This window comes from Tupaia chinensis, unplaced genomic scaffold, assembly GCF_000334495.1.
Source record: "Tupaia chinensis unplaced genomic scaffold, TupChi_1.0 Scaffold000085_1, whole genome shotgun sequence".
Classification (NCBI taxonomy): Eukaryota; Metazoa; Chordata; class Mammalia; order Scandentia; family Tupaiidae; genus Tupaia; species Tupaia belangeri.
This window is the reverse complement of record NW_006159547.1, coordinates 2,803,408-2,816,841: the sequence shown is the minus strand read 5'-3', so window position 1 is coordinate 2,816,841 and position 13,434 is coordinate 2,803,408. Positions and strand designations below refer to the sequence as shown.

Below are 13,434 nucleotides of genomic sequence, written 5' to 3'. Positions count from 1 at the left end.
TTAAATATACTATACCCATCAGTAGATTTGGCCAGAGTTCTTTGGGACCTCTACAAACTTTTCCCCTTCCTCAGGGAAAAGCAGGCAGCTGTGTGTGAGTGTTACCCACTTTCCCTATACTGAGCCAGTGGGGCAGGGAGCTGTGGCATTTATCACTGCCAGCTGTCATTTTCATCTTTCTTTTGGCAGCTGGACTATGCCAGACATGTCAGAACTTTATGACTGGTAAGACAGATACTACTGGGTCATCAGAAAGTCTCAATGTATTTTTGCATAGAAAAATACATCATGACTTTCCTAATGACCTAACAGTTGTTTGGTGAGTTTCTTCAGAAAAGTTGAGTTGCATGAACAAACATCTTCCTCTCTTGGGTGAATTCAGAACCCTGGGAAGCTCTTCTGATAGCATGTCATTATATGGGGATGGGGGAAGTCTCTGGCAAAAGAATGTCCTAAATCTTCCTACAAGTTTCACTGAGACTGGTTCATATTTTATCATGGTGCAGGAGCCTTGTAATTAGTTTCTGATATCTTACAAAAGTAATTTTTCCATGAATTTTTGCTGAATCAGTATGCTTGTGAGGGTAAGGAGGGCCTAAAGCTTCCAACTCATCTATCTTGTTGATGTCAACTCCCCAGCACTGTCCTTTTTTTCCCATTACATTTTTCCATCTTAAAATTGGAAAGAAGATATTTTAGGAACATAAAGATAAAAAGAACATGTAAGGAGAATGGAGCAAAAAGCCGGAGGCTACAAGTCTGATAGGATCCTGGAGCCACCATATTAGTCCTGTTTGGTTAAGTTATTATCATTGGATTTCTTTTTTTTTTTTCTTTTGAGAGAGAGGGTGTGTGTGCTTGCCAGAGAGAGACAGAGAGACAAAAAGGCAAGAAATCACCACCTAGGGGAATGACTATGCTACAATCCCTTCTCCTCCATTCTCCTCCTGGGATCTGGGGCATGCATGCACACATGCCCAGCATGAGTCCAGGACTCAAATGGTGGTGGACTACGTGGGAGTGCAACAGCATAACCATTATGCCTTCTGCTGGTTCCTTCATTGTTTTTCTGTTTTATGTAGGAAAACATAATTCTTAAATAATAAAAGTATCTAACCTCTATTTTGGGACACAGTATCTTGTAAGGTATTCAAAGAAGGGACAATCTAAAATAAAAGATGATAAACAATGGAATGAAAAGGTGAGGAAGAGATGTTCCAGGCTAAGGAGCAAGCATGGATCAAAGCATCGAAACATGATAAAGCATAGCATATATAGAGCATGAAGACTGAGAGGTGGAAGGAGTCAGGGTTTAGAGGACATATTTATAAACCATACTAAGAATTTTGGATTCTGTTCAGAAAGCCTTTGACATATTTTATGGGGTTTTAAGCAGGGTAGTGATGTAATTGGATTTTCATATTAGAATGAATAAATAGCACAGCATGGTACAGAACATAGAAACATGAAAGGTGTAATACTAGAGGCAGTGGTTCATTTAGATTTTTACTCTGGGGTACCAGATTTATATATGCAACTGCTTACGTGGTTTATCTTCTTTAAAGTTTATAGGTACTACAGATTTAAGATATCCGAAGCAGAACTCTTAATTTATCAATATACTTTTTTTAAAGAGGTTTTTGCCTTAAGGTACATGTGCTCTTCAGGAAGTGAGAGAGAGTAAGAGAGAGAGAGACAGACAGACAGAATTAGCAGGGATGGCCACACCACAATCCCTTCTCCATTCTCCTCCTGGGATAACGGACATGATGCACACATGCCCATTGTGATTTTCACGCCACTGGATCCAGGACTTGAACCGTGGCTGGTCATGTGGGAGTCCAGCAACAAAACCACTATGCCATCTGCTGGCCCCATCAATACACTTCATGATAAAAACTGTGCCCTCCTCAGTCTTCATTCTTGAGTAATGGCATCATCATTTTCTGTGTTGCTCAACAAAAGCCTAAATGTCATACTTGAGTTCCCCTCTCCCCTTATCTTGAGACCTCATGCAATAGGCTTTCCCAACAAAATATATCTGGAATACATGTAAAGCTCGAGATGTCTATGAGGCATACAAGTGAAAAAGTAAAATAGAAAGATGGATAATCAAATATAAAATTAAGAAGAGAGTTATGGATGGAGACATGAATTTAGAAGTCTTTCTTATCTTTCTTTTTCCTTTTTTTTGGAGAGTTTTGTTTGTTTGTTTGTTTTTTTCTATAGGGCGCATGCACTTGCCAGACAGACAGAGAGAGACAGAGAGACAGAAAGCAAGAAATCAGGTGGATGGCCACGCCACAATCCCTTCTTCTCCATTCTCCTCTTGGGATCTTGGGCATGCATGCACACACGCCCGGCATGAGTTTTAAGCCACCGGGTCCAGGACGCAAACCATGGTTGAGTACATGAGAGTCCAGCGACATAGCCATTACACTAACTGCTGGTCCCAAGAAGTCTTTCTTATCTTTCTATGCTCCCACTTAATTGAGTGGTACTACCACCCACATAGTTGCTCAACTATAAACTCGGGCTTCTTTTTTTCTTTTATTTTCCCCATCAAATCCTAATTATAACATTGTAGATTTCTGCCCAGTTGTATTCAAATATTGGCACAGAGTAGAATTAAAATACTGTGGAAAAAAAAAACAGAATTAATTTGTATTTAATTTATTGGATAACTTCAATAAATTAATTTCATTCATTATTTAATACTTGGTAATAAATACATGCTTTCCTCAGTAATTCCCAAATTATTTATTTTTTTCTGAAAGCATTGTATTCTACAATCTTCTCAATTTGTGAAACCAGAAAACCGAAAGTCATTCTTGATCTTTCTTTTTACCTCAAGCCTGATATCAAGGTAACATTAAAACCTGCAAATTCTTCCCCCCAAAATAGCTCCAATCATAGTCTAGGCCGCATTTAGTTTTTGCATGAACTTTTACACTAATTCCTGTCTCTCTGCTTTCTCTTTTACTCTCCATCAGTCCTCCACAGACCAGCCAGAGTGACCATGTTAAAAATCAAAATTGGTCAAGTGCATATCACTTGACCAAATTGAGTGGCTTCTGTTGTATTATAAATAAAATCTAAAACTCTGTCCAAGCCCTACAACCTCCCACAGGATCTAGCCTCTATTTACTTATTCAATTTAATTTCCAGTTATGCCTGTTTTATTCACCACAGTATACATTTCATTCCTACCAAAACTTGATTCTCAGGAGATACTCAATAACTATTGAAAAATTAGAGCATAAATAGAGATAATTAGTTATGTCTTAGGCATGCTTGGGATGAAATGCCTAAATGAAGATTAGAATAATTAGAAATTATAAATATATGATTATGTTGGTTAGGAGAAAGAAAAGAAAATTATCTATTTTATGTATTAACTAGATTGAGAACATGAAATTCATTTTCTCATCCCTTTTCCAGGATGAAGATACACAGTAAAAAAAAAATAAATAAATAAAATAAATAAACAAGGCTGAATGCAGAATACTGGGGAAATTAAACAAATAGTAGAGAAAGATAAACTTGCAAAAGAGACAGGGGTCAGTGGAAGAAAACAAAGGGGTTATATGACACAAAAACTAAAGAGGGGGCGAATTTCTGCCCCCATGAAAGAAAACTAAAAGACAACTGGTGATGGCTGCCAAAGTGAAAAGGCTTTGTGGATTTAGTGTTAAGGAAGTTTTCTGAGCCACAGGTAAGACCCATAGGCAAAGGACATTAGTAGGCAGAGAAGCTTTGATGGAGTTACCACCTGGATTGGTTCCCTGGCAGCTTCCCATGCGGGAATATATAGTCTAATGTTGATGGTGATTCAGAAGCTAAATCTTGGTTCAGTGGGAAATGTGATTATCTTTTAAAAATAACTTTTATCATTATAAAAGTAGTATATGCCTGGTACAAAGAAAGAAACTATATATAAGGGACCAGCAGATGTGTAATGGTTATGTTGCTGGACTTCCACACAGTCGATTGTGGTTCAAGGTCTGGATCTGGTGGCTTAAAACTCACACTAGGCACATGTGTGTGCATGCCCAAGAGCCTGAGAGGAGAATGCAGGAGAAGGGATTGTAGTTTGCTCATCCCCACTCGGGGGTGGTGGTGGTGGTAGTGGTGGTGGTGGTGGTGGTGGTGGTGGGTGCTGGTGGTGGTGGTGGTGGTGGTGGTGGTGGTTTTTTGCTTTCTGTCTCTCTGTCTCTCCAGTGAGTACACATACCCTATAGCAAAAATCTCTCTAAAAACAAACAAACAAAAAAACATACATGCAAAATAGGAAAATAAGCCATACTCCTCCATCCAGAGATTGCTTCAACTGGCTTATTGTATATTTTTATTTATCTCTATAAATATATTTAATATATATATATTAATTTTTTAAAGGTTTTTGCATATGGTGTGTACATTTGCCAGAGGGAAACAGAGGGAAAGTGAGAAATCACCTCCCAGGGGGAATGGGAATGGCCATGCAACAATCTCTTCTCCTCCACTCTCCTCTTGGGATTTTGGGCAGGCATGCACATGTGCCTGGTGTGATCTTCAAGCTGCTTGGTCTGGAACTCAAACAGTAGTCAGCCACATGGGAGTCCAGAGCCTTAACCACCATGCTACCTGCTGGCCACATACATGCATTTCTTTTTCAAAAATGATATAATTCTTGTACAGTTTGAAATCTATTTTTACTGCAATTAATAATCTCTATCTAAGGCTTTGTTTTTTTTTTTAAATTTGCTTACTCCGAAGAGATAGAGACAGAGAGAAAGACAGATAGATAGAAACAGTCACCTCTAACAGGGTCCTCAGTCCATGATCCACTCCCACCCTCAGCCAGCCTGGAACACAGGCATGAATGCATGTGCGTACACAGGCAGACCTTTAGAAACAAACCCAGAACTTCCTGTGTAGGTTTAGCATCACAGTGTTGTGCCACTGCTGAACAACCACTATAGGCTATCCATAAATTTTCATCTTATGTAAAACCAAATTCACATTTTCCACGTAGTCTCCAAGATATCTTTACTGTGAAAGTTAGTAATGAAAAGAATTAGCTTATTTGTCCTTTCCAGGGGAACTATATTTCAGGATAACCTAATAGTTTCAAGTAATAAAGGAAAATTGTAGTTTACTGAAGAAAAAAAAAACTCCCAAAAAAATGAAGGAATGATGGTTTAGAAAAAATTTGTGATTCCTACTGAAATTATAGATGCAAATAAGGGTTCTTAATAGGTTTTGAAGTGTGAGGTTTACGTTTAAAGGAGAACTAGAGATCTGTATGGTATCATAGTAATGCCATACAAATTACTTCTTAGATAAGACTGCCATATCATTAATTCAGTAGTCAGTCTAAACATCCAAACATCAGTAATTGTGCATCAATCAAATAACATAAAAGATAATATATAAAACATATCACCTACAAATATTTTAGCCCTAAATGCTTGAGTCCATCAAGTGTCTACATCTATCTTATATATTTCAAATAAAGATGTAAAGAAAGATTTCAAAAAGCTATTTATTTTATATCTATCAAATCATAGGTAAGATGTCCTGCTAAGTGACACTGTGAAGGCAGAAAAACAAGAATAAAAGAAATGTATGTATGACCGTGTTATACTTAGAGATGAGTTTTGTTTTACTGTGCTTGGTAGAATTAAGATTTGGCAGGAGGGAACTGGCTAGAGTATTAACTCCAAGTATTGTATGGAGAGGTCTGTTTGGAAGTCCATGTGAATGCAATGTCCTTGGTTGCTGAGGAAGTGGCTTTCATTTTCATATCACATGTAAAATCCTGATCTTACATATTAGGGGCTGCATAGATTACTAAATAAATCTGCTTACATAGTCTGAAGTTATGCCTGTCTATGTATCTTCTATAATCCTCAGAATCAAGCTAGTTATTATAAAAGCTTTGTCTTTAAATTTGGTAGAATATATGGTCTGTGTGCAATTTTCTCCCAACTGAGTACAATGAAAACACAGTAATATTGTGTAGAATAAAATATTCCCCAAAGATGATAATCATAATAGTTCATATTTCTTAAGTTTTTAAATTCTTATAGTATAAAGTCTTATTTTAATGAGAGAGTGAAAGAGGGGTCATTTTGACAGAGTCTTGCCATTATGATCCTCTTGCCTAGTCTCCCAGTAATCTAGGATTACAGATATATGCTACTGTGCCTGCCCATTTGACTTGGTGTAGAACCCACACCTGGGCTTCCCATGTACCTCACCCAGCAGTACCCTATTGCTTGTGCCACAGCAGTTGGGCTGTAGCTTTTGCTTGTTTGTTTGAACTCCACTTTACAGATGATCAAAAGGGCTGTGGTGAGGTCACACAGCTAGTAAACGACCGGTCTACAATTAGAACTGAGATTTGACTTTATTGTTGGAGCTCAGTTGCTCTATACTGCACTACTTCAGTGAATCAAATTTCTATTAATAAACTTCATAGTACTGGTCAAAGTGATTTTGAGATTTTTCTCTGGACTTAATAGTACTATTTACTCATAACAGTTTCTGGTTCATCACTGCTAACCAAAGAAAACATCTGTGCATGAAATGAAAGTACTTAGTTCTGGCAAATATTTGTACTGAAGAAATAAAACATTAACAGAATACTTTGGATTTTTTTTCAAATAACAGTAATTGCAATTCATAGCAAAGTCTAAACTTTCACTTGACATTTTTTTGCTACTTCTTAAGAATTTGACAGTTGTGCACTTGGAATCTGTTCAAATTCTATTTGTAGAAGGATCATGTGAATGCCAAGGAGATCAGTACATCTGCTTCTTAGCATCTCTAGAGTAATCTGTATTTTCAGAATGCTTTATATAAATTGGGACATGGTAGCATGCTCAATAAGATTTATTTACCACAGGTCATATGATGTTAGAGCTTTTAAAGTGGTTAAACAGATATATGGAGCAAGTAAGAGGTGGGCAGCATTGGTTGCTTTTGATTTGAATACTTTTACTAAAAAAAAAAAACCCTATATATGATAGGGAGGAAATGAATACTATATTTAGTTAAGGATAGAATATAACAAATAGTAGTTGTAGAGTACATTCATGTGGAACCAACTTATAGGTAGAATAAAGAAAGTGACACTCAGAAGGGTTTTACTTCTTTCCTAAAGCAGAAGCCCAGTTAAATTTTAAAGCATGTTTCTAAGAAATGAGAAATTTAACAAAAAAATCTTTAATCACATATCATGATTATACTTAAGACAAAGAGCAATAATTCCTTAATATTAGGTAATGTCCAGTCAGTATTAAAATATCCCTATCTCATTAATGTCTTTTGTATAAGTAGTTCAAATTAGAATCTTAAAATGGTCCATGTATTACATTTGGTTGACATGTCTGCTGGGTTTATCTTAATCTATTACAGTCCTCCCCCACTTTCATCTTTGTTAAATACAGGTTATCTTCCTCTATAAATTTCCTCTCTCAGCTTAGATAATTGTATTCCCATGGTGTGTAATACTTTAGCAGTTTAAGGAAAAGAGTGGGCATTAGGATACAAGACTACTTGCTCATTGCAAAGAAAGTGAGAGGGAAGTAAGCAACAATGTAGGATCACCAAAAGTGGGGTTATGACTATTTCTGGAAAGGACTGACATGTAAAGATGAAGTCTTGGGTGAGTAGGTGGTATGGTAGCTAAGGGCACTAGACTCCCATAAGGCTGACTTCAGCTCAAGTCCCAGACCTGGTGGCTTGCTTTCTCACTTTTTTTCTCTCTCTCTGTCCCTTTCTACTCAAATTAAAATAAATAAATAAATAAAGTTAAATAAAATAATTCTTTTTTTTTTTTGAGAGTATTTTTGCTATAGGGCACATGTACTCACCAGAAAGACAGACAGAGACTGACAGAAAGCAAGAAATCACCCCCCCCAGGGGGGATGGCCACGCCACAATCCCTTCTCCTCCATTCTCCTCTTGGGATCCTGGGCATGCACACACACACACCCGGCGTGACTTTAAGCTACCGGGTCTGGGACTCGAACAATTGTTGACTATATGGGAGTCCAGTGACATAGCTGTTTCGCTAACTGCTGGTCCCCAAATAAAATAATGCTTAAAAAATAAAAAATAAAGATGAAGTCTTAATTAGAGGCCTGTTACTCCCAGTCTGTTTCCAGAAGAATGTTATAGGGATTAGGTGTTAAACAAAACAACTGAGAGAATAGGATTGGAGTCTTGTCTCAGCTGTGCATGTCAGAATAACAGATAAAAGGCTCCCATAGGAACAGACTGAATACAACTAGGGGAAAATATTAGCAGGTTCTAGAACAGAGAAATAAACTTGACAAGAATGCAGTGGATGGACAGACTTAATTAAAATATATAGAGAGTAGGTACCATCTTTCTCCACCTTGTCACCTTTGGGTACTTAAGAGAAACACTGAACACCTAGGAGATCTAGCGCAAGGCATCTAGATAGGACCTTTCACTGGGAGGGATGGGCAAATGACTGCTATCTGATAACGATGTAAATATGTGTGGATCCTCCACTCTCAACAAGTGATGGCAGAAACGAGTTTTTTCTTTTTTGCTATAGGGTGCGTACACTCACCCGAAAGACAGAGAGAGACAGAGAGACAGAAAGTGAGAAAGCACCCCCCAGGGGGGATGGCCACGCTGCAATCCCTTCTCCTCCATCCTCCTCTCGGGATCTTGAGCACACACACACGCCCGGCGTGAGTTTAAGCCACCGGGTCCGGGACGTGAACCGTGGTCTACTACATGGGAGTCCAGCAACATAGCCATTACGCTAACTGCTGGTCCCAGAAATGAGTTTTGAAACACCGTTAATTTTTAGGGCAAAGTCTCTTGCTAGCTTTGCATTCATTTCTGTAAACAGGAGGAACAGTGTACAGATACTTGATAATTTTTTTGTGTGTGAACAGGATGCGGCTCAAACCCAGGAAAAATTCGCAACTTTGTAAATTAAAAGAATTAATGTACAAATCTGGTTTATACAAATTGAATTACTTGTGACCTCTCAGGAAGTACATAGACTTGCATAAATGCAGGTTAGACAAAGCTAATTGGAATAATCTAGTAACTAACTAATAATCTCGTAGCCAACTGGAATACCAGTCATATAAAAGCATTTCTTTGTGTTATAGTTACTTGTGACTTTGGAATTGTAAGGGATTATGTGATCTATGCTTCTATGTTCAAATAATGATATAGTCTTTTTTATAAACTCTCCTAAAGTTGAAATGGAAAACACATTTAAAACTGGGAATGTGTAGTCTAGCTAGCAATCAAAAAGAAACAGGTCTTCTTCATTTTTAGAATTTGAGCTTAGGATGTCCTCAGAGTTGAATTAAACCTCAGGAGTCAATCCTTATATCCTGAGCATAAATTTCTAGCTATTTCTGGAGATGGTGTTAAAAGTCATAGCATGCACCTAATTTTGAATAGGCAATGTGGGTAGAAAGAGTAGGCAGACCTTTTCAATAAGACTTAATTGTCCTTAACTAGTGAATACATAATTACATAATTTGTTATGATGAACCTTCACTTTTAGACTTGTATGGTGGGAATCATTAATTCTCCATAGTTATGTGAAAATAGTATATAATTCTGCTTTTTATTAGTCTAAATCATGATCTCCAAAATACATGCTAATTTTTTAGTCTGATTATATAATGAATCATCTTCACTGGTACATTATGCAAATTTGAAATAAGAATATTATGAAGAAAAACACTTAAAATGCTATACCAGTATAATTATATTTAAGAAGAAAGCACCAATAAAATATTAATATAGTTTTTCTCACATGGATGAGAACAGAAGAAAAAAATAAGTGTTTTGTGTTTTTGTTTTTAAAGGCATATATTGGATGACGATAATAGTATAAATATATAAAACATTAGTCAGATCAGGTCTGTTTAACAGTAGATACAAAATGAGGATTTGGTTGGATTTATTTTTGATGTTATGTACAAGTGATTATTCTCACTACATTTTGTACAGTCAGTAGTTTTTAGATTTATGCAAATAGTCACTACTTCCTAAGTTTTTCTTTGTTCTCAATCCTCAGAACTTTCTTTTTTTTTTTTTTTAAGTTTATTTCTTTCTTCCATCAGTAAGGTGGACATGCAGAGCGAACCAGGGCTGGGGCTCAAGGATGACTCTAGTCATGAACCAGGAACCTTCCCATGTGGGTTGCTTTGCAAAGCAGATTTTACTGCTGTGCTTCATCTGTCCAATCCTCCACTCTACAAATCATTCTTAAATGATCAACTTGAGGGAGACATTTTTGGCATTACTTAGGCAGTATAAATTCAAGTTACATTTTTGTGTGAGGGTTGGATTGATCATATATTCAAATATGACATTGTTTTCCCCTGTCCACTAGTGGCCGAGGTTAAGACTTAATTTTCTTTGTAAACTCCAGGAGAGAGTTATGCATACTAGTAAGGAGTAAATTTATTTCTAGTATATACTTGTACATGAAGTAAACAATCCTTTTAACTGTACCTTTCTCTGTGTGATTGATTGTGTGTGTGTGTGTGTGTGTGTGTGTGTGTGTAATACAAGTTGTGGGTTTTGTCTCTTATAAGGCCATGAAAATAAAAATTCACATTAATGGGTTTAGAAAATGCCCTTGGAGTAAAGGCTGGCTATATGCTCTGCTCAAAAAGTTTCTACTTTCATTCAGTTTCCTGACAATAATTTCTTATCTTATTGTCCATTAATCAGTATATTTAATAAGATTTAAAAGAGCATGTTTTTCAAGATTCTTGTTTTCAGTGTGACCTGTGATTGAGGGACCTCATCCATGATAGTTCCAGAAACAGAAGCCTATATTCTTTATACTTTGCTAATTGACCAAATTTTCCTCAAGGGATAAGTCTTTAAGATAAATAATATAGGAGCCCGCAGGTGGCATGGTGGTGAAGTTGCTGGACTCCCACATGGTCAACCAAGGTTCAAGTCCCAAACCTGGTTGCTTACTTTCTCACTTTCCTCTCTCTCTGTGTCTCTGGTCAAATTAAAATAATAAATAAATAAAATTATATAAATAATTCTTTACTAAAAAAAGATAAACCATATTCAAGGGAAATATTTAAATTAAATATGGAGATATTTTGCACGCAAATTAATATATTTTATAAGTATACTACTTGTAAATATAAATTTTAGGCAGATGTTTACCAAATATCTGTTTGACTAGTTTGCAGATGGCTCTTAATTTATTAAATATTTATATATTATTGTTCTATAGTACATTTTGCCTTTGAACCAGTAATTTGTTGGCTTAGATTCACCCAAGATGATTTGTGAAATGCTGCTATATAACAAGTAATCTCAAAATCTCTGTGATTTACAACCAATAGTTTTGTTTTTATCCCTTTTTGTATCAGTAGTTGTAGGTCTGCTGCTACACTGTTGCTCCCAGGTAAGGGTCAGTTTCAGGTTCCATTCTGGGATTTTTATCTGAAACATATCTTTTTTATGGCACAAAGCACAAGACTAAGACATTGATCTGAATGTTGTACTCAAATTGAAAGCTTCTTTGATTTTGCATGTCATCACATTTGCTCACTAAGCAAGTCACGTGACCAACAAGACTAGTGCCATCTACCACAGTCTTTAAAGCTGCGATGAATACCTTATTTATAATTGCTCACAATCTCAATTTTTTTTCCCTAGAAAATGAAGATTCATTGAGAATCCTGATTAACAATCTTTGGCAAATCTGTCTAAATGGATAGACTAAAGGGAAAAAGAAAACAACGTAAGCCATATCTCTTTCATTTTAGGTCAGGGTTGCAATATATTCTTTTTTTATTTTTTATTTTTATTTTTTTAAACAAATTATTTACATGTTTAAATGTTTTTACCTCAATCTTTTTTTAATTTAATTTTCTTCCATACATTCAATCACATTATTATTTATCTTACAAAATGGGGTTGCAATTTATTCTATAGGAAAGATTATCATGCCTGCCGAGTACTTAATTTGGAAAAAAATTATTCTTAGAAATGTACAAATAATTAAATAGTAGGCAAAAGAGATGGAGTCTCACTAGAGTTAAAATTGGATAGTTATAATAAAAATTTATTTTAAATGTTATATTTAAAATCATTTTAAGAGTCGCAAACTTGCAGGGTATCTCTTAACATAGAAAATGGGAGTTACTAGATATTTTTCAATTTTAATGCAGGATCATATATTATAGTTTCTGTTTTTGTTGTCATGTTGAAAATGCTAGGAATTTATTTATTTATCCTGTAGTCATAAAATATTAGATTTGAAAGGATCTTAAGAGTTTTCAATGGCAGTGTATTGATATATTGTGGTATGTCAATGATATTAGTTATTTGTGACAAGTAACTATGGTTAGCAATAATTAACATATAGAAGATGATAGAAATATATTGTACTTACATTTGTTTTTCAAAAATATCTTCTGACTTACATTCTGAATTTTTTTAGGTGTAGTTGTGAGGAGTTACAGTTTGACTATCAAGAATTTGCGTAATTCAGATATGACACTGCTGTTTGTTTCAAATGTGAATGTCATCCACTGGAAAAAAAATAGGTTTGAGTATCATTTCTTAAAGAGTACGTAGTCTAACTCTCTACTTTTGTCAGAATTTAAAACACAGAGTAGTAACTTATCTAGTCACAGCTAAGTCTACAATGTAGGCCCCCTTGCTTCTAGGACCTTGCTTCCACTCCAACAAATAACCAAATTTTCAAAATCAATGTAAGATATTGGGGCCGAGAAATATGATTAGGTAAGATAATATGCCTTTTTCTAAGTCTTTAGTCTGTTTCCAAAGGAAGGGAAAAACACCAGGGAAACTGTCCTGATGGTATGCATTGCATGTTGTCCTTGCTCTAGAAACATCCTTTCCCAAATCTATTTGATTGCAACTTATACTAAGAAATGCAGTTTAAATCACAAGAGGCTCACAAAGCAATTTTTTTTTTCTCAGAGGTTTTCACTATAGGGCGCGTGCGCTCGCCAGACAGAGAGAGACAGAGAAACAGAAAGCGAGAAATCATCCCCCAGGGGGGATGGCCACGCCGCAATCCCTTCTCCTCCATTCTCCTCTCAGGATCTTGGGAATGCACGCACACGGGCCTGGCGTGAGTTTTAAGCCACCGGGTCCAGGACGCAAACCGCGGTCGACTACATGGGAGTCCAGCGACATAGCCATTACGCTAACTGCTGGTCCCCACAAAGCATTTCTTGACCTTACTAAATAGTATGAACTCCGGCCTTTAGCATTCTATTTTACTCTAGTATTTCATTAAAATGTAAAATTGACTTTTGAGTTTTACTTTGAGAAAACACCACTCTAGGCCAGCTGAGGTGGCACAGCAGTAATGCCCTGTGATGTAGAGGCTATATGGGATGGCTCAGGTCCCTGACCCCAAGGTCTTTT

The 13,434-nt window shown here is 36.3% G+C and overlaps 1 long non-coding RNA gene across 1 annotated transcript in view; it reads right to left on the bottom strand.

The window, feature by feature from the left end:
* Nucleotides 1-2,537: 2,537 nt before the first annotated feature.
* The window catches only part of LOC102468662 (uncharacterized), a 12,747-nt gene continuing 1,850 nt past the window's right edge, over nucleotides 2,538-13,434 (bottom strand). The window contains exons 2-3 of the long non-coding RNA XR_333731.3: nucleotides 12,428-12,566; nucleotides 2,538-2,636 (exon numbers count right to left, since the gene is read on the bottom strand). This is a non-coding gene — a long non-coding RNA (uncharacterized LOC102468662). The remainder of the gene's footprint in view (nucleotides 2,637-12,427; nucleotides 12,567-13,434) is intronic.